The sequence below is a fragment of the Gopherus flavomarginatus genome, chromosome 24 (genome assembly GCF_025201925.1).
Source record: "Gopherus flavomarginatus isolate rGopFla2 chromosome 24, rGopFla2.mat.asm, whole genome shotgun sequence".
NCBI classification, from domain to species: domain Eukaryota; kingdom Metazoa; phylum Chordata; order Testudines; family Testudinidae; genus Gopherus; species Gopherus flavomarginatus.
In genome coordinates, this window is record NC_066640.1 from 16,829,300 (window position 1) to 16,846,921 (window position 17,622).

At 49.8% G+C, this 17,622-nt stretch overlaps 1 long non-coding RNA gene across 1 annotated transcript; it reads left to right on the plus strand.

Annotated features, from left to right (window-relative positions):
* The first annotated feature begins 5,277 nt into the window (after window positions 1-5,277).
* On the plus strand, window positions 5,278-6,654 carry LOC127040191 (uncharacterized). Its single transcript, XR_007771403.1, has 3 exons — window positions 5,278-5,392; window positions 5,984-6,115; window positions 6,418-6,654. It is a non-coding gene; the product is annotated as an uncharacterized LOC127040191 (long non-coding RNA).
* Window positions 6,655-17,622: the final 10,968 nt, after the last annotated feature.

The window sequence follows — 17,622 nt, forward strand, 5'->3', positions numbered from 1 at the left end:
ATGCGAGAAGAAGAAACTATGCACGTGGCTGACTGAGATGCTAACTGATTTGTTTTCCCCCCTTGTGCTGGGTTTAGTACCAAGGGAAAAGAAGTGGAGGGTCAGAGTCTGCTCCCCTCATGCGATGGAAAGCAAGTGAGAGCAGAGAGACAGCGAACTTTACTAATGCCAGGCAAGAGCCCTCCAGCTTGGAGCCGAGCAGCCATTACTGTCAGTGCTCACTTCCCGCTTGGTTTCAGGTACGGATGCCCAGTTAGCTACGGCTGGGTGTGTAACAAAATGTTTCTGACGAGCTGTGGATATGTGGAAGACAAGGTCCCCATTTTCAGCATCAGCTCATTTCTCTGTTCACAAGCGGTGTGTCCTCTGCAGAAAAGCTTGTTTGCAGGATGATGATTCCAGGTGAGGAGTTGCTTCCCTTCCTCCCATGTTGATATCTCTCTCTGTGTGTTGGCCAACACCCTACACCTAGATATTTAAGAAAGACATAGGGGAAACTGAGGCACCCATGCAGTATTCAGAGAAAACGTTCAGAACATTCCCACTTGGTCACAGTTGGGCACGAGGCTCTTTGGGATTAAGGCTGGGGAAGGGACAAGAATCTACTGAGTAAAGTGACTATTTTGGGTGCAGTTACAATGGGTCCCTTCTAGTTACAGATGTAAAGTAGTTCAGGGCGGAGCCGTGGGACACAGGAGCTGTGAAATGAAGAGACTACGTGACATCGCAGACAGGGATGCTAATTTACTTTGTTCTTCTCTGTGCTGGGTTTAGTGCCGAGAAGAAGTCACATGATAGAGTCTACTGCCCTCATGCAATGGAAAGCGAGTGAGAGCGACGAGACTGCGAGCGTTTTTGATGCCACGAAAAAGCCGTCCAACTGGGATCAGAACAGCCGCTACTGTCAGTGAGATAAGTGACTGACTGGTTTGGTGAGGGCTCTGCTCACGGCCTGCTTGCATCCAGGTAGGGAAACCCCATTAGCTGGGGCTGGGTTTGTAGGAAAAGGTTCCTGACTAGCTGCGGTTAGAAGGGAGACAAAGTCCACATTTTCAGGGGCTGCTCAGTTCTCTGGCCAGGATCGGTGTGTCCTCTGCAGTAGAAGGTTAGATTCAGGAGGATGACCCCATGTGATGAGTTGCTTGCCTTCCTCCCATGTTCCCCTTGCTCTCTTCTCTACTGTGTTGACGTGCACACACTCTGTCTGTCTGTCTTTGCCTCTCCTTGTGGTGTCTCCCTTCATATGACATGGGCAGGTGTGGTAGGGATGCATCTCCACAGGCCAGGTCTCGGGAGCCATGAAGAAGTAGGAGGGGATGAAAATCATGCAAAGTAGTGGGTGCGAGAGTGGAGGCAGGTACTGGAAAGCCTTGTGCACCTATAATGTGTTTGTCAGTGATGGCTCTTCCATAGGTGGTTAGCTGTTCTTGTGGAGGGCTGCTCCAGGCCAGCGGAGTAGCCCCAGACAGAGGAGGAGCATCTGGAGGAAGCAGACGTACCCAATCTAGCTGTTTTGCTTTGCAGTGGAGGTGAGGAGCTCTCTTGTAATTTTGGAGGAGCAGGTGCATGTTTTTGTGAAATGATATTTCTCTATCCAGTATCTGCAGAATGAGGTGCCTCGTGGAGAGCAGAGAGATGCTTCTCCTATCCCTGGGATGGGTTCTGGGGAAGGTCCAGCTCTTCCCATGGCTGGTAGTGGTCTGGGATTGTCCCTTTCCTGGAGGGCTGTAGCGCCTTAGGAGTGATGAGTATTTTAGGCCCTGGGTAAGCTGAAGAAGAATAAAGAAGGAGGGAGCAGCAGCCAGTGACATACGTGTGTGCGTCCGTTTTTCTTCCATGCACAAGTGGTGACCTAACTTACAAGTGTTCTCTTTCTCTTTTCAGTTCGTACTGAGATTAGTCAGAAGAGAGATCGGCCAACCTGTGGCAGAGACCAAAGAAGGAGCAGCCACCCAGAGCCCATCGCTAGGGGTGGAAGCCGGACAACGATCTGCAGAGTAAGAGCAAATGGAAACTTGCTGAAGTTCAGTATTGAGGGAGGGCTGCAAATACTCTTGTCAGTGGAGAGAATTTGTTAGTATGGGGAGGGCCCCTGAGGAAAGGCCTCTGCATCTCACAGGGGCACAATAAGCTCAGGGGAATCCTTTGTGCCCTCTCAAGGAATTGTCAGGTGCTATGGAGTCTTCCCAAAGTGCGATAACTGTTTGTGGAGAGCCAGGAAGGTGACTACAGGTGCTGAGTTTGCCTCCTTCCTGTGTGTGTATCTCTGCTCTCATATGTTGGCCAATATGTGCGCGCTCTCTTTCTGTCTCTCTCCTTGCATAGAACATGGGCAATGGTGGATGCTCACAGTCTAGGACTGGAGAGCCTGTATCCCACTGGGGCATTGGGAGGAGGAAGAGAAACATGAAGGCTACTAGATCCTCCATTGGTAGTGGTGGGGGTGACTGTGGGAGTTGACTCTGACTGTTCATCAAGTGGGGCTGAGGTACAGTGTATGGGAGAGGGAGGGTGGCATCTCACACACCAATAGAACTTTGGGCAGTGACAGCCCGTGTGATGGGTTGGATCACAGACAGCCCCCTGGGAGCTGTCAACTGATGTGCCAAGACTACTTCTGCCTCCGTTTTCCCTGCTAGCTCAGGACTCCAGCACCCTCTCTTGCTGAGCCAGATAGTCCCATCTGCTCCAACAAAGACTCAGGGTCTGAATTACTTGCCCCAAAGCTGCAGGTTTACCTGAAAACAGCTCACAGAAGTGTGCTTGTCTTAGCACTCAAATGCCCAACTCCCAATGGTGTACAAACACAAATCTGTTTTATCCTGCATAAAGCTTATACGGAGTAAACTCATAAATGGTTCACCCTCTATAACACTGATAGAGATGCACAGCTTTTTGCCCCCCCCCCCCAGGTTAATTCTGGGTTAATTAATAAGTAAAAAGTGATTTTATCAATATGGAAAGTAGGATTTAAGTGGTTCCAAATAGTAACAGACAGAACAAAGTAAGTCACCCAGCAAAATAAAACGCGCAAATCTATGTCTAATCAAACTGAATACAGATAATCTCACCCTCAGAGATGCTTCAGTAAGTTTTTTTCCTCAGACTGGACCCCGTCCAGGCTTGGGCACAGTTCTTTCCCTGGTACAGCTCTTGCTCCAGCTCAGGTGGTAGCTAGGGGATTCTTCATGACTCCATGGCTCTTCTCCCGCTTTGTTCTGTTCCACCCCTTTATATATCTTTTGCATAAGGCGGGAAGCCCTTGTCTCTCTCTGGGTCTCCCCCCCACTGGAAAAGCACCAGGTTAAAGATGGATTTCAGGTCATGTGACTTGACCACATGTCACTGTAAGACCCCAAGCCTTCATTCCTCCCAGCCTGACTCACGGGAAGGCCTGCCTGCAAACAGAGCCCCAGTCAATTGTCCCGGTTGATGGGAGCCATTAAGATTCCAAATCACCATTAATGGCCCACACTTGTATCTGGGACTAATAAGATGAAATGTTACATCGAGGGACTATTGTCATTATGCAAACAGGATGATCTACTGAGTGTGATTATAAGCTTTGTAGTGATCCCTTACAAGAGACCTTTTGCATGAAGCATATTCCAGTTATATTATATTCACTCATTACCATATTTTTATAAAACCATATAGGCTGCACAACATCACAGCTCCTGCTTGTGTTAAATGTTGTGTTTGCAGAGGGATTGTCGAGGAGCCCCAGGCAGAGGAGAAACTGGAAGAAGTGAACCTGAGCAGCCTGGACATCCTTGTAAGCAGAGATGAACAGTCCTCAGCTTTCTGCCTTCTCCCTGACTGGCTGTGAGTGAATAATTACGGCCTCTATTCCTCATCCGTACCACTCTAGTTTCCTTAGAGGCCGTGAGCCTCCTCGCTGGGCACGGGGCTCTGTGGGATTAAGACCAGGGGAAGGGACAACAGTCTCCTCTGCACAGGGACTCTCTTGGATGCAGGTGCAACAGGCTGCTTAACATATGAACGTAAGAATTGCCAGACTGGGACAGATCAAAGGTCCACCTAGCCCAGTATCCTGTCCGCTGACAGTGACTACTGTCAGGTGCCGCATAGGGAATGAACAGAACAGGGAAGTACCAGGTGATCCATCCCTTGTCTCCCATTCCCAGCTTCTGGCAAACAGAGGCCAGGGACACTATCCCTGCTTATCCTGACTAATAGCCGTTCATGGACTGATCCTCAATGAATTTACAGTAAGTCTCCACTTAACGTCTCCTCGCTTAACATCGTTTCAATCTTACGTCCCTGCTCAATTACAGAACGTGCTCCATTTAAAGTTGTGCAAAGTTTCGCTATAACGTTGTTTGGCTGTCTGCTTTGTCCAGAAGTGACAGACCCCCCATCAGCTCCCTTATGCTCCTGCCCGCCAGCAGGCCCTGTGGATCAGTGCCTTCTCCCTCCACCTGCCTGTGGCAATCAGTTGGCTTATGGCGTTGGGTGAGGAGAGGACTTGGCACACAGGCTCCCCTTCCTTCCCCTGCTTCCGAAACACCGCAAATCAGCTGATTGCCCCAGAGGGGAGGGAGGGGGGATGCTGCATGTCATGTCCTTGCCCCTCCCGCCTCCCTCCTGAAAGCCGCAAGCCAGTTGATTGCCCTGGGCGGAAGGCAGTGGAGGGAGGGGTAAGGAGCGAGGAAGCGGTGTGTGAAGTAAAGGGGAAGGAAGGGAGAAGAAGAGGCAGGATAAGGGTGGGGGTTTGGGGGAAGGGGAGAAGTGGGCAGCTGAGGGTTGAGGCCCCCCCCCCGGTACTTGCAACGTGCTTCTCCTAGCCTAGAGCACCTTCAGCCTCCTTGCCTGCCTCATTGTCGCCAGTGCCAGTGGGCTGTGCCCGTGTAGGGTAAGGCGGGGGCACCCCCCAACTATAGTACTGTACTGTATGGCAAAAAATCATTCCCTGAAGTGTAACTCCCCGATTTACAGTCATTCTTGTGGAGAAATTGGATTCACTTATCGTTTCACTTAAAGTCGCATTTCCAGGAACATAACGACAACGTAAAGTGAGGAGTTACTATACCTAGTTCTGTTTTGAACCCCATTATAGTCTTGGCTTTCACAGCATTCTCTAGCAAGGAGCTCCACAGATCAAGTGGGCGTTGCGTGCTTTTTAATTGGAGCTATAAAGGTGTAATGGGAGATGGGAGAACAACAACCTACACAACACTGCAGATTCTGATTATAAGTTTTGTTTTTCCCTCTTGCGTTTTGCTTAGTACCATGGGGAAAGAAGTCAAGGGTAAGAGCCCACCCCCGTTGTGATACGGAAAGCACCCAAGAGCCGTGAGACAGCAAGCCTTGTTGATGCCAGGCTATGGTGATGCCGTCGATCTGGCAGTGGAGCAGCCGTCACCATCAGGTGAGATAAGTGTCTGGTTTGGTGAGGACTCCGGTAACGGCCCACCTGCCTCCAGGCTGAGACTTGTCATTAGCTGCGGCTCGGTTTGTAGGAAAAGATTCCTGAGTAGCTGTGGTTACGAGGGAGACAAGGTCCCCATTTTCAGGGGCTGGTCTTCTCTCTGTCCACAAACAGTGTGTCCTACGCAGCAGAAGGTTGGATCGAGGAGGATGACTCCAGCTGCTGAGTTTCTTGACTCCATCCCACATTTTTCTCTCTCTCTCTCTCCTCTAATGTGTTGGCCAACACACACACTGTCTGTCTGTGTCTCTCTCTGTCCTTGCTTCTTGTGCTGTCTCCCTTTGTAGGACACAAGCAGGTGTGGTGGGTGTGCATCCCCACAGGCTAGGTCTTGTGAGCTAAGAACAGGTAGGAGACTGAAATGATGCAGGGCAGTGGGCGCTAGAGTGCAGCGGTGACTGTGGGTGTTGACTGAGTATCTGTTCTAATGGAGCCGATGTGGATGAGATGGGAGAGGGAGGCAGGGATGAGGGCAAGATTTTAAGCACCAATAGAATGTGTGTCGTGATGGCTCATGCTTGGCTTTTGCAGATCCATTTCCAGAGGAATTTCCCAGGAGCCGTAGCTGGAGGAGAAGTTGGCAGATACGGACATGAGGAAACTGAACATCCTTCTAAGCAGACACGAAGAGTCCTCAGCTTTCTGCCTCCCACATAACTGGCTGTGAGTAAGCCGTCGGAGCTTTGAATTCCTGATCTGTTCTTGCTGTAGTTTTCTTCACATGCCATGTGCTTCCTCGCTGGGCATGAGGCTCTTTGTGATTAAGGTGGGGGAAGGGCCAAGAGTCTCCTGAGCAAAGTGACTATTTTGGGTGCATGTGTAAAGTAGTGATGGGAGATGGGTTGAGGGCAGAACTGTGGGATACAGGAGCTGTAAAATGAAGAGAATACGTGACATTGCAGATGGAGATGCTTTTTTTTTTTTTTTTTTTTTTTTTTTGCTTTTCTCCCCTCTGCTGGGTTTAGTACCAAGGAAAAAGAAGTCAGACGTCAGAGTCTACTGCCCTCATGCGACGGACAGTGAGTGAGGCAGAAGCCTGTGAGCATTGTTCATGCCAGGCAAGAGCCGTCCATCTGGGAGCCAAGCACAGACTACTGTCAGTGAGATAAGTGTCTGTTTTGCTGAGGGTTCTGCTCACGGCCCACCTCCTGGTAGGTACGCCCCATTAGCAAGGCCTGGGTTTGTAAGAAAAGGTTCCTAACTAGTGGTTATGAGGGAGACAAGGTCCCCATTTTCAGGGGCTGGTCATTTCTCTGGCCAGGAGGGGTGTGTCTTCTGCAGCAGAAGGTTGGATCCAGGGGGATGACTCCAGCTCATGAGTTTCTTGACTCCCTCCCATGTTTTTCTCTCTCTCTCTCTCATGTGTTGGCCAACACACATTCTGTCTGTCTCTGTCCTTGCCTCTCCTTGTGCTGTTTTCCTTCATAGGACACAGGCAGGAGTGCTGGCTGTGCATTCCCCCAGGCTAGATCTCTGGAGCTATGAACAAACAGGAGGAAATGAAAATCATGCAGGGCAGTAGGCGCTAGAGTGGAACGGTGTCTGTGGATATTGACTCAGTCTCTGTTCATCGAGTTGAGCGGATGTAGATGGGATGGGAGTGGGAGGCATGGATGAGGGCAAGATTAAATGCACCAATAGTGCTGTGTGTAATGATTGTATTTGCTTGACTTTATTAGTTTGCAGAGGAATCATCCAGGAGCCCTCACCACATGAGAATATGCAGAAGTGGACCTGAGCAGTCTGGACATCTTTCTAAGGAGACCTCAACAGTCCTCAGCTTTCTGCGTTCTGCATAACTGGCTGTGAGTAAGCGGTCAGTGCTTTGAATTTCTCATGTGTACTCACTGTAATTTTCTTCATAGGCCATTTCTTTCCTTGTTTTGTACGGGGCACTGTGGGATTAAGGCTGGGGAAGGGCCAGAGTCATACTTGCCAACTTTCACTGGGTAAATAAGAACCCTGAATTCACAATATTCCAAAAATCAAGCTAATCCTATTTCAAAACAAGGCCAAAACAAAACAATTCCTAAGAACCCCAACACTCTGTGTGACTAGATCTCCCCTGGCGTGCAGTCTGGGATTGTGGTGGGCCCGCTGTGCACCCCTAACTCTCTCCCCCATTTGCCCCTGCTTGCTGGAAGCAGCAAGCTACAACAAGCAATAAGCTACAGACCAAAAACAACCCCAATTTCTGTTTTATTTCTCCCTCCGAGGTTTGGTGTGTGTGACCAGAGTCTGCTGTGCAGACTGACTGTTTCGGGTGTCACTGTGTCATTGCTTTCTACTTGTAGTCCTACTGGTGTAATGGGAATAGGATTGAGGGTGGAGCCCCACTGTGTGCGGGAGGGGAAAATAAGAGCCTACCCAAATTTGCTGACTGAAAGGGTAGCTGATTTGTTTTTCCCCCTTGTGCTGGGTTTAGTAGCAGGAGAAGAGTCGTCACAGGCCAGAGTCTACTGCCCTCGTGCAATGGAAAGGGAGCAAGAGTGACGAGTCTGCGAGCGTTGTTGATACGATGCAGAAGGCATCCATCTGGGAGCGGAACTGCCACCGCTCTCAATGAGATAAGTGTCAGTTTTGGTGATTGCTCTGCTCAAGGCCCATCTTGCTCCTTGTAGGGACGCCCTGTTAGCTGGGTCTGGGTTTGTAAGAAAAGGTCCCTGACTAGTTGTGGTTACAAGGGAGACGATGTCTCAACTTTCAGGGGCTGCTCATGTCTCTGGCCAGGATCAGTGTGTCCTCCGCGGCATATTAGATCCAGGAGGATGACTCCAGCTGGTGAGGTTCTTGACTCCCTCCACGTTTTTCTCTCTCTCTCTCTCTCTCCTCTAATGTGTTGGCCAACACATACTCTGTCTGTCTCTGTCCTTGCCTCTCCTTGTGCCGTTTCCCTTCGTAGGACACGGGCAGGTGTTAGGTGTGCATCCCCACAGGCTTGGTCTTGTGAGGTATGAACAAGCAGTGGACCAAAATGATGCAGGGCAGTAGGCCCTAGAGTGCAGCGGTGACTGTGGGTGTTGACTGAGTCTCTGCTCTAGTGGATGGGATGGGAGAGGGAGGTAGGGATGAGGGCAAGATTTCATGCACCAATTGAATTTTTTGCAGTGAGGGCTCTTGCTTGGCTTATTTGCTGCACTTGCAGAGGAATTGTCCAGGAGCAGCATCTGGAGGAGAAATTGGCAGACGTGGGCCTGAGGAGCCTGGACATACTTCTAAGCAGAGATTAACAGTCCTCAGCTTTCTGCCTCACGCATAACTGGCTGTGGGTAAGGGGTCAGTGCTTGGAATTCCTCATCTGTACTTCCTGTGACTTTCTTCACACTTCGTTTGCTTCCTTGTTGGGGTGAGGCTCCGTGGGATTAAGGCTGGGGAAGGGACCAGAGTCACAGTTGCTAACTTTCACTGGGGAAACAAGCACCCCGACTTTGACAATAAGCCAAAAATCAAGATAAACCCATTTGAAAACAAGGCCAAAACAAGCCAATCCCTAAGAACCCCAACACTCAAGGACTAGATCTCCCCTGGCGTGCAGTCTGGGACTGTGGTGGGCCCGCTGTGCACCTCAACTATCCGTCCCCTTTGCTCCTCCTTGTCCGTGCTCGCTGGAAGCAAAAAGCTACAAGAAGCAATAAGTTAAAAGCCAAAAAGAAGCACAATTTCTATGTGTTTTCCTCACAGGTTTGGTGTGTCTGACCAGAATCATCTGTGCAGAGTGACTGTTTCAGGTGTCGTTGCAAGGGGTGCTTTCTACTTGTAGTCATAAAGGCGTGATGGGCGGAGGGTTCAGGGCAGAGCCCCATCAGGGAGAGGCAAAAAGAAGCGGCTACCCAACATTGCCAATTGAGATGGTGACTGTCTTGTTTTTCCGCTGGATTTAGTACCAAGGGAAAAGAAGTCACAAGTCAGAGTCTACTGCCCTCATGCAATGGAAAGCAAGCGAGAATGATGGGACTGTGAGAATTATTGATGCCTTGAAAAAGCCGTCCAACAGGAAATGGAACAGTCATCACTGTCAATGAGAGAAGTGTCTGTTTTGGTTATTGCTCTGCTCACGGCCCACCTTGTTCCTGATAGGGATGCCCCGTTGGCTGAGGCTGTGTTTGTAAGAAAAGGTTCCTGACTAGCTGTGGTTTTGAGGGAGAGAAGGTCCCCATTTTTAGGGGCTGCTCAGTTTTCTGGCCAGGAGCAGTGTGTCCCGCACAGCAGAAGGTTGCATCTAGGAGAATGAGTCCAGGTGGTGAGTTGCTTGCCTTCCTCTTGTGTTTCTTTCTCTCTCTCTCTCTCTCTCTCTCCTCTAGTGTGTTGGCCAACACTCTTTCTCAATCTGTCCTTTCTTTTCCTTGTGCTGTCTCCCTTCTTAGGACATCTGCAGGTGAGCTAGGTGTGCATCCCCACAGGTTGTGTCTTGGGAGCTATGAAGAAGTAGAAGGGGACAAAAATCATGCAGGACAGTCGGTGCGAGACTGGAGCGGTGACTGTCAGTGTTGTGGGGTTAAGACAGATCGAAAGTGACGCAGGGAAGAGGGCCTTAATTGGGCTCTATGTAGTGCAGGAGTTCTCAAACTGGGGTTTAGGTCCCGTCAGGGGGCTGCAAAGTTGTTATATGGGGGGTTGTGAAATGTCATCATCCATCCATCCATCCATCCATCCATGGGGGGGAGGGATAGCTCAGTGGTTTGAGCATTGGCCTGCTAAACCCAGGGTTGTGAGTTCAATCCTTGAGGGGGCCATTTGGGGAACTGGGGTAAAAATCTGGGGATTGGTCCTGCTTTGAGCAGGGGGTTGGACTAGATGACCTTCTGAGGTTCCTTCCAATCCTAATATTCTATGATTCTATCCTAAACATCACTGTGCCTTCAGCATTTATAGTAGTGTTGAATATACAAAAAGAGTTTTTAATTTATAAGGGGAGAGTCACACTCAGAAGCTTGCTATGTAAAAGGGATCATCAGTACAAAAGTTTGAGAACCACTGATGTAGTGATAGTTCTTGCTTGCCTTTATTAGTTTTTAGAGGAATTGTCAAGGAGTCTCATCTGGAGAAGAAGCTGGCAGAAGTAGACCTAAACTGCCTGGACATCCTTCTAAGGAGACATGAACAGTCCTCAGCTTTCTGCATTCTGAATAACTGGTTATGAGTAAAGTTAAGTGTTTTCAATTCCTTATCTGTACTCACTCTTGTTTCCTTCACGGGCCATGTGCTTCCTCGTTGGGTATGGGGTTCTTTGGGATTACGGCTGAGGAAGGGACAAGAGTCTCCTGAGCAAAATGACTATTTTGGGTGCAGTTAAAATGGGTCCCTTCTAGTTGCAGCTGTAAAGTAGTAATGGGAGATGGATTGAGGGCAGAGCTGTGGGATATGGGAGATGTGAGATGAAGAAACTACGTGACATTGCAGACACAGATGGTAATTTTCTTTTTTTTTTTCTTCCCTTTACGTCTTCCTTGGTACTAAACCCAGCAGTCACATCAGAGTCTACGGCCCTCATGCGACGGAAAGTGAGTGAAAGCAGCGAGCCTGTGAGCATTGTTCATGACAGGCAACAGCCGTCAATGTGGGAGTCGAGCAGACGCCACTGTCGGTGAGATAAGTGTCTGTTTTGCTGAGGGTTCTGCTCACGGCCTATCTGACTCCAGGTAGAGACATGCGTTAGCTGGGGCTGGGTTTGTAAGAAAAGGTTCCTAAGTAGCTGTGGTTACGAGGGTTAAAAGGTCCCCATTTACAGGGACTCATCATTTCTCTGTCCACAAGCAGTGTGTCCTCTGCAGCAGAAGGTTGGACCCAGGGGGATGAATCCAGCCAGTTAGTTTCTTGCCTTGCTCTGTTTTTGTGTCTCTTTACTCTCTTCTCTAGTGTGTTGGCCAACACTCTCTGTCTCTGTCCTTGCCTCTCCTTGTGCTGTCTCCCTTCATAGGACATGGGCAGTGGTGCTAGCTGTGCATCCCCACAGGCTAGGTATCAGGAGCTATGAAGAAGTAGGAGGGGATGAAAATCATGCAGAGTAGTGGGCGCTAGAGTGGAGCGGTGACTGTCAGTGTTGACTCAGTCTCTGTTCATCGAGTCGGGCTGATGTAGATGGGATGGGAGAGGGAGGCAGGGATGAGGGCATTCATAGAGCTCTGTGTAGTGAGAGTTCTTGCTTGGCTTTATTAGTTTGCAGAGGAATCGTCCAGGAGCCCCAGCTGGATGAGAATATGTCAGAAGTGGACCTGAGCAGCCTGGACATCCTTCTAAGGAAACATGAATAGTCCTCAGGTTTCTGCCTTCTGCATAACTAGCTGTGAGTAAGCGGTCAGTGTTTTGAACTCGTCATCTGTACTCACTGTAGTATTCTTCATAGACCATGTGGTTTCTCGTTGGGTACAGGGCTCTGTGGGATTAAGGGTGGGGAGGGGCCAGAGTCTGCTGTGCAGAGTGACTCTGTTGGGTGTTGTTGAAAAGGGGTCCTTTCTACTTTCAGTTCTAAAGGTGTAACGGGCAGAGGGCGGAACCCTGCCGTGCATGAGGGGCGAAAAGAAGAGCCTATGAGACATTGCCGACTGAGATGGTAGCTTTCTTGTTTTATCCCCTGGTTGTAGTACCAAGCAAAAAGACGTCACGTGTCAAAGTCTACTGCCCTTATAATGGAAAGTGAGTGAGAGTGACGAGACTGCGAGCATTGTTGGTGCCAGGCAGGAGTCGTCCATCTGGGAGCAGAACAGCTGCTACTATCACTGAGATAAGTATCTGTTTTGCTGAGGATTCTGCTCCTCCAGGTAGGGACACCCTATTAGCTGGGGCTGGGTTGTAAGAAAAGGTTCCTGAGTAGATGTGGTTATGAGGGAGACAAGATCCCCATTTTCAGGGGCTGCTCATTTCTCTGGCCAGGAGCTCTGTGTCCTCTGCAGCAAAAGGTTAGATCCAGGAGGATGACTCCAGGTGGTGAGTTGCTTGCCTTCCTCTTGTTTCTCTCTCTCTCTCTCCTATACTTTATTGGCCAATACACACACACACACACTCTCTCTCTCTCTCTCTCTCTCTCTCTCTCCCCCTCTATCTCCCCCTCTCCTTGTGCTGTCTCCCTTCGTAGGACATGGGCAGGAGTGCTAGGTGTGCATCCACACAGGTCAGGTCTTCGGAGCCATGGAGAAGTTGAAGCAGAGAAAAATCGTGAAGGGCAGTGGGTGCTGAAGTGGAGTGGTGATTCTGTTTGTCTCTGTTCATGGAGTTGGGCTCAGGTAGATGGCTTGGGAGAAGGAGGATGGGATGAGGATAAGATGTCATGCATGAATAGAACTTTTTGTACTGATGGCTCAATGAATTGGTTTTGCAGCTGCACTTCCAGAGGAAGTGTCCAGGAGCCCCAGCCTGAGGAGAAGCTGGCAGACGTGGACCTTATCAGTCTGAACATCCTTCTAAAGAGACACGAGCAGTCCTCAGCTTTCTGCCTCCCACAAAAGTACACTTCATTACTTTAGCAGCACGGCTAAAGCCTAAGATAAATGCAGGGTAGAGGCTTAGCACAGACGGCCACTTCCCTTTAGGTGGGTTTGGTTTCTCGTAAACTTTTGCTGCTTTGTTCTGGGTGTGGGAGCAGAGTTTCCCTATTGTGGGAGTAGCTGTGGGGTTACATCCAGGGGAATAGACAATAGTCTTCTCTGCATAGTGACTCTCTTGGGTGCAGGTGCAACAGACTGCTTAACATAATGTAAGAATGGCAATGCTTGGTCAGACCCATGGTCCATCTAGCCCAGTATCCTGTCTTCTGACTGGCTAATGCCAGATGCTTCAAAGGGAATGAATGGAACAGGGAATCGAGACGTGATCCATCCTGTGTCGCCTGTTCCCAGCTTCTGGCGAACAGAGAATAAGGGCCCCGTCCCTGCATGTCCTGACTAATAGCCATTGATGGACCGATCCTCCATGAATTTACTTAGTTCTTTTTTTAACCCTGTTATAGTCTTGGTTTTCACAGAAGTCTCTGGCCAGGAATTCCAGAAGTTGAGTGTGCGTTGTGCGTTTTTTAATTGTATCTATAAAGGTGTAATGAGAGATGAGTGAAGAAGAACCTACACAACATTGCAGATTCCGATGGTAACTTTTGTTTCAGTGGTACTAAGCAAACCACAAGAGGGAAAAAGAAGTCAAAGGTAAGAGCTCACCCCCGTTTTGAGGTGGAAAGCACACAAGACCCATGAGACAGTGAGCATTGTTCATGCCAGGCTATGCAGATGCTGTCAAGCTGGGAGTGAAGCAGCTGTCACCATCAGTGAGATAAGTGTCTGGCCTGGTGAGGACTCTGGTAATGGCCCACCTGCCTCCAGGCTGGGACTTGTTGTTAGCAGGGGCTTGATTTGTAGGAAAAGATTCCTGACTAGCTGCGGTTAGGAGGAAGACAAGGTCCCCATTTTCAGGGGCTGGTCATTTCTCCGTCCACAAGCAGTGTGTCCTCCGCAGGAGAAGATTGGATCCAGGGGGGTGGCTCCAACTGGTGAGTTCTTTGCCTTCCTCCTGCGTTTTGCTCTTTCTCTCTTTACTGTGTTGGTCAACACATACCCTCTCTCTCTCTTTCCCCCTACCCCCTTTTCTCTCTCTGTGCTGTCTCCCTTCCTAAGACATGGGCAGGTGTGCTAGGGTGCATCCCCACAGGCCTGGTCTCGGGAATCATGAAGAAGTAGGAGGGGATGAAAATCCATGCAGGGTAATGGATAGTGGAGTGGAGCGGTGACTGTCCGTGGTCACTCCATCTCTGTTCGAGTGGGGCTGAGGTACGTGGAATGGGAGAGGGAGGCAGGGATGAGGGTATTCATAGAGCTCTGTCTAGTGATAGTTCTTGCTTGGCTTTATTAGTTTGCAGAGTAATCGTCCAGGAGGTGTCTCCAGAGAAGCTGGCCGAGGAGGACCTGAACTGCCTGGACATCCTTCTAAGGAGACATGAATGGTCCTCAGCTTCCTGCCTCTCATGTAAGCTGTCACTGCTTGGAATTCCTCATCTGTACTCACTGTAGTTTTCTTCACAGGCCGTGTGCTTCCTTGTTGGGTATGGGGCTCTGTGAGATTGTCCGGGGAGGGGCAGAGTGGTTACAAAGGGTGCTTTTTAGTTGGAATGCTAAAGGTGTAATTGGGGGGTGGGAGGTTTGAGGGCGGAGCCCTGCTGTGTTGGAGAGGCAAAAAGAGTAGCCTGTGCGACATTGTCCACTGAAATGGTAACTTGTTTGTTTTTTCCTACTTGTGCTGGGTTTAGTACCAAGGGAAAAGAAGTCACATGCCAGAGTCTACTGTCCTCGTGCGATGGAAAGCGAGCGAGAGCGACGAGACCGTGAGCATTGTTGATGCAAGGCAGGAGCTGTCCAGCTGGCACTGGAGCAGCTGCTGTTGTCAGTGAGATAAGTGTCTGGTTTGGTGAGGGCTCTGCTCACGGCCCACCTGGTTCCAGGTAGCGATGCCCCATTAGCTGGTTCCTGACCAGGTGTGTTTACAAGGTCGAGAAGGTCCCCAATTTCATTGGCTGATCATGTCTCTGTTCACAAGCAGTGTTTCCTCTGCAGGAGAAGGGTGGATCCAGGGGGATAAATCCAGCTGGTGAGTTTTTTGCCTTTGTCCCGTGTTTCTTTCTCTCTCTCTTCTCTAGTATGTTGGCCAACAACACACACACACACACTGTCTGTCTGTCTGTCTGTGTGTCCTTGCCTCTCCTTGTGGAGTTTCCCTTCATAGCACACAGACAGGAGTGCTAGGTGTGCATCCCCACAGGCTTGGTCTTGGCAGCTATGAACAAGTAGGAGGGGATGAAAATCATGCGGGGCAATGGGCACTAGAGTGGAATAGAAGCTGTTGGTATTGACTCGGTTACTGTTCATCGAGTGGGGCTGATGTAGATGGGATGGGAGAGGCAGGCAGGGATGAGGGCAAGAGCTCTGTGTAATGATGGCTCATGCTTGGCTTTTGCAGCTGCTTTTACAGAGGAATTGTTGTTCAGGAGCCCCAGCCAGAGGAGAAACTGGCAGAGGTGGATCTGAGCAGCTTGGACATCCTTCTAAGGAGACACAAACAGTCCTGGGTTTTCTGCCTCCTGCATAACTACACTTCATGACTTTATCGGCATGGCTAAAGCCTAAGATAAATGCATGGCAGAGGCTGAGTTCACGCGGCTGCTTCCCTTTAGGTGGGTTTGGTTTCTCATCAAAATTTTCCTCCTTGTTCTTGTTGCTGGAGGTGAATTTCACTATTTTGGGAGCAGCTGTGGGATTACAACCTGGGAAAGAGATGATAGTCTCCTTTGCACAGTGACTCTATTGCAGGGGTCCCCAATGCGGTGCCTGCGGGTGCCATAGCATCTAACAAGCAGGCGCTGAAATGGTACCCAGAACCAGTGTCATCAAGATTTTCGGCTGCATTTCGGCGGCGATGCCTTTCAATGATGCTGGTTCTCGGCAGCTGCTTGTCTGGTGACCACGCTCCTCAGTGGCTAGTTGTCCAGTGCCCGCCACACTAAAATGTTGGGGACCCCTGCTCTATTGGGTGCAGGTGCAACAGGCTGCTTAACATACGAATGTAAGAATGGCAATGCTTGGTCAGACCAAGGGTCCATGTAGCCCAGTATCCTGTCTTCCGACAGTGGCTAATGCCAGGTGCTTCAGAGGGAAGGAATAGAACAGGGCATTGAGAAGTGATCCATCCTGTGTCGCGCAATCCCAGCTTCTGGCACACCCCACCCCTGCCCATCCTGACCAATTGCCCTTGATGGGTCGATTCTCCATGAATTTACCTAGTTCTTTTTTGAATCCTGTTATAGTCCTGGCTTTCACAGCGTTCTCTAGCTAGCAATTCCACAGGTTGAGTGTGCATTGTGTGCTTTTTAATTGTTTCTATAAGGGTGTAATGGGACAGGGAGAAGAAGAACGTAGACAACATTGCAGATTCCAATGATAACTTTTGTTTTTCCCTCTTGTTTTGTTTGTTTCCACAGACAAAGAAGTCAAGGATAAGAGCCCACGCCCCTTGTGAGATGGAAAGCACACAAGAGCTGTGAGACAGCGAGCATTGTTGATGCCAGGCTATGCAGATGCCGTCGAGCTGGGAGTGGAGCAGCCGTCACCATCAGTGAGATAAGTGTCTGGTCTGGTGAGGACTCTGGTAATGGCCGACATGACTCCCTCCCACGTTTTTTTCTTTTTCTCCTCTAATGTGTTGGCCAGCACATTCTGTCTGTCTCTCCCCATCTCCTTGCCGCTCTTTGTGCCGTCTCCCTTCATAAGACACGGGCAGGTATGCTAGGTGTGCAACACCACAGGCTAGGTCTTGTGAGCTATGAACAAGTAGGGGATGGAAATCATGCAGTGCAGTGGGCGCTAAAGTGCAGCACTGACTGTGGGTGTTGGCTGAGCCTCTGCTCTAGTGGGGCTGATGTGGATGGGATCGGAGAGGGAGGTAGGAATGGGGGCAAGATTTCACGCACTAACTGAATTTTGTGCAGTGATGACTCTTGCTTGGCTTATTGGCTGTGCTTGCAGAGGAATCGTCCGGGAGCAGCAGCCGGAGGAGAAACAGCCAGATGTGGACTTGAGCGGCCTTGACATCCTTGTAAGCAGATTAACAGTCCTCAGCTTTCTGCCTTCCGCATAACTGGGTGTGAGTAAGCGGTCAGTGCTTGGAATTCCTCCTCTGTTCTCACTCCAGTTTTGGTCAGAGGCTGTGAACTTTTTTGGGTACATGGCTCTGTGGGATTCAGATGAGGGAAAGGCACAAGTCTTCAGTACGAAGTGACTATTTTGGGTATAGGTGCAAGAGCTTCTTTCTGGTTGTGGTCCTGAAGGTGTAATGGAAGAAGGGTTATGGCTAGAGGTCTGAGGTGCAGTAGATATGAGAAGAACCTATACGACGTTGCTGACTGAGATGCTAACTTATTTGTTTTCCTGCCTTGTGCTGGGTTCAGTACCAAGGGAAAAGACGTGGAGGGTCAAGAGTCCGCTCCCCTCATTTGATGGAAAGCGAGGGAGAGCAGGGAGACTGCAAGCATTATTGATGCCAGGCAGGAGCCATCCAGCTGGGAGCGAAGCAGCCATCATCATCAGTGAGATAAGTGCCTGTTCGTTGAGGGCTCTGCTCACTGCCCACTTGGCTCCAGGTACAGACACCCCGTCAGCTGGAGCTGGGTTTGTAACAAAATGTTTGTGACTAGCTGAGGG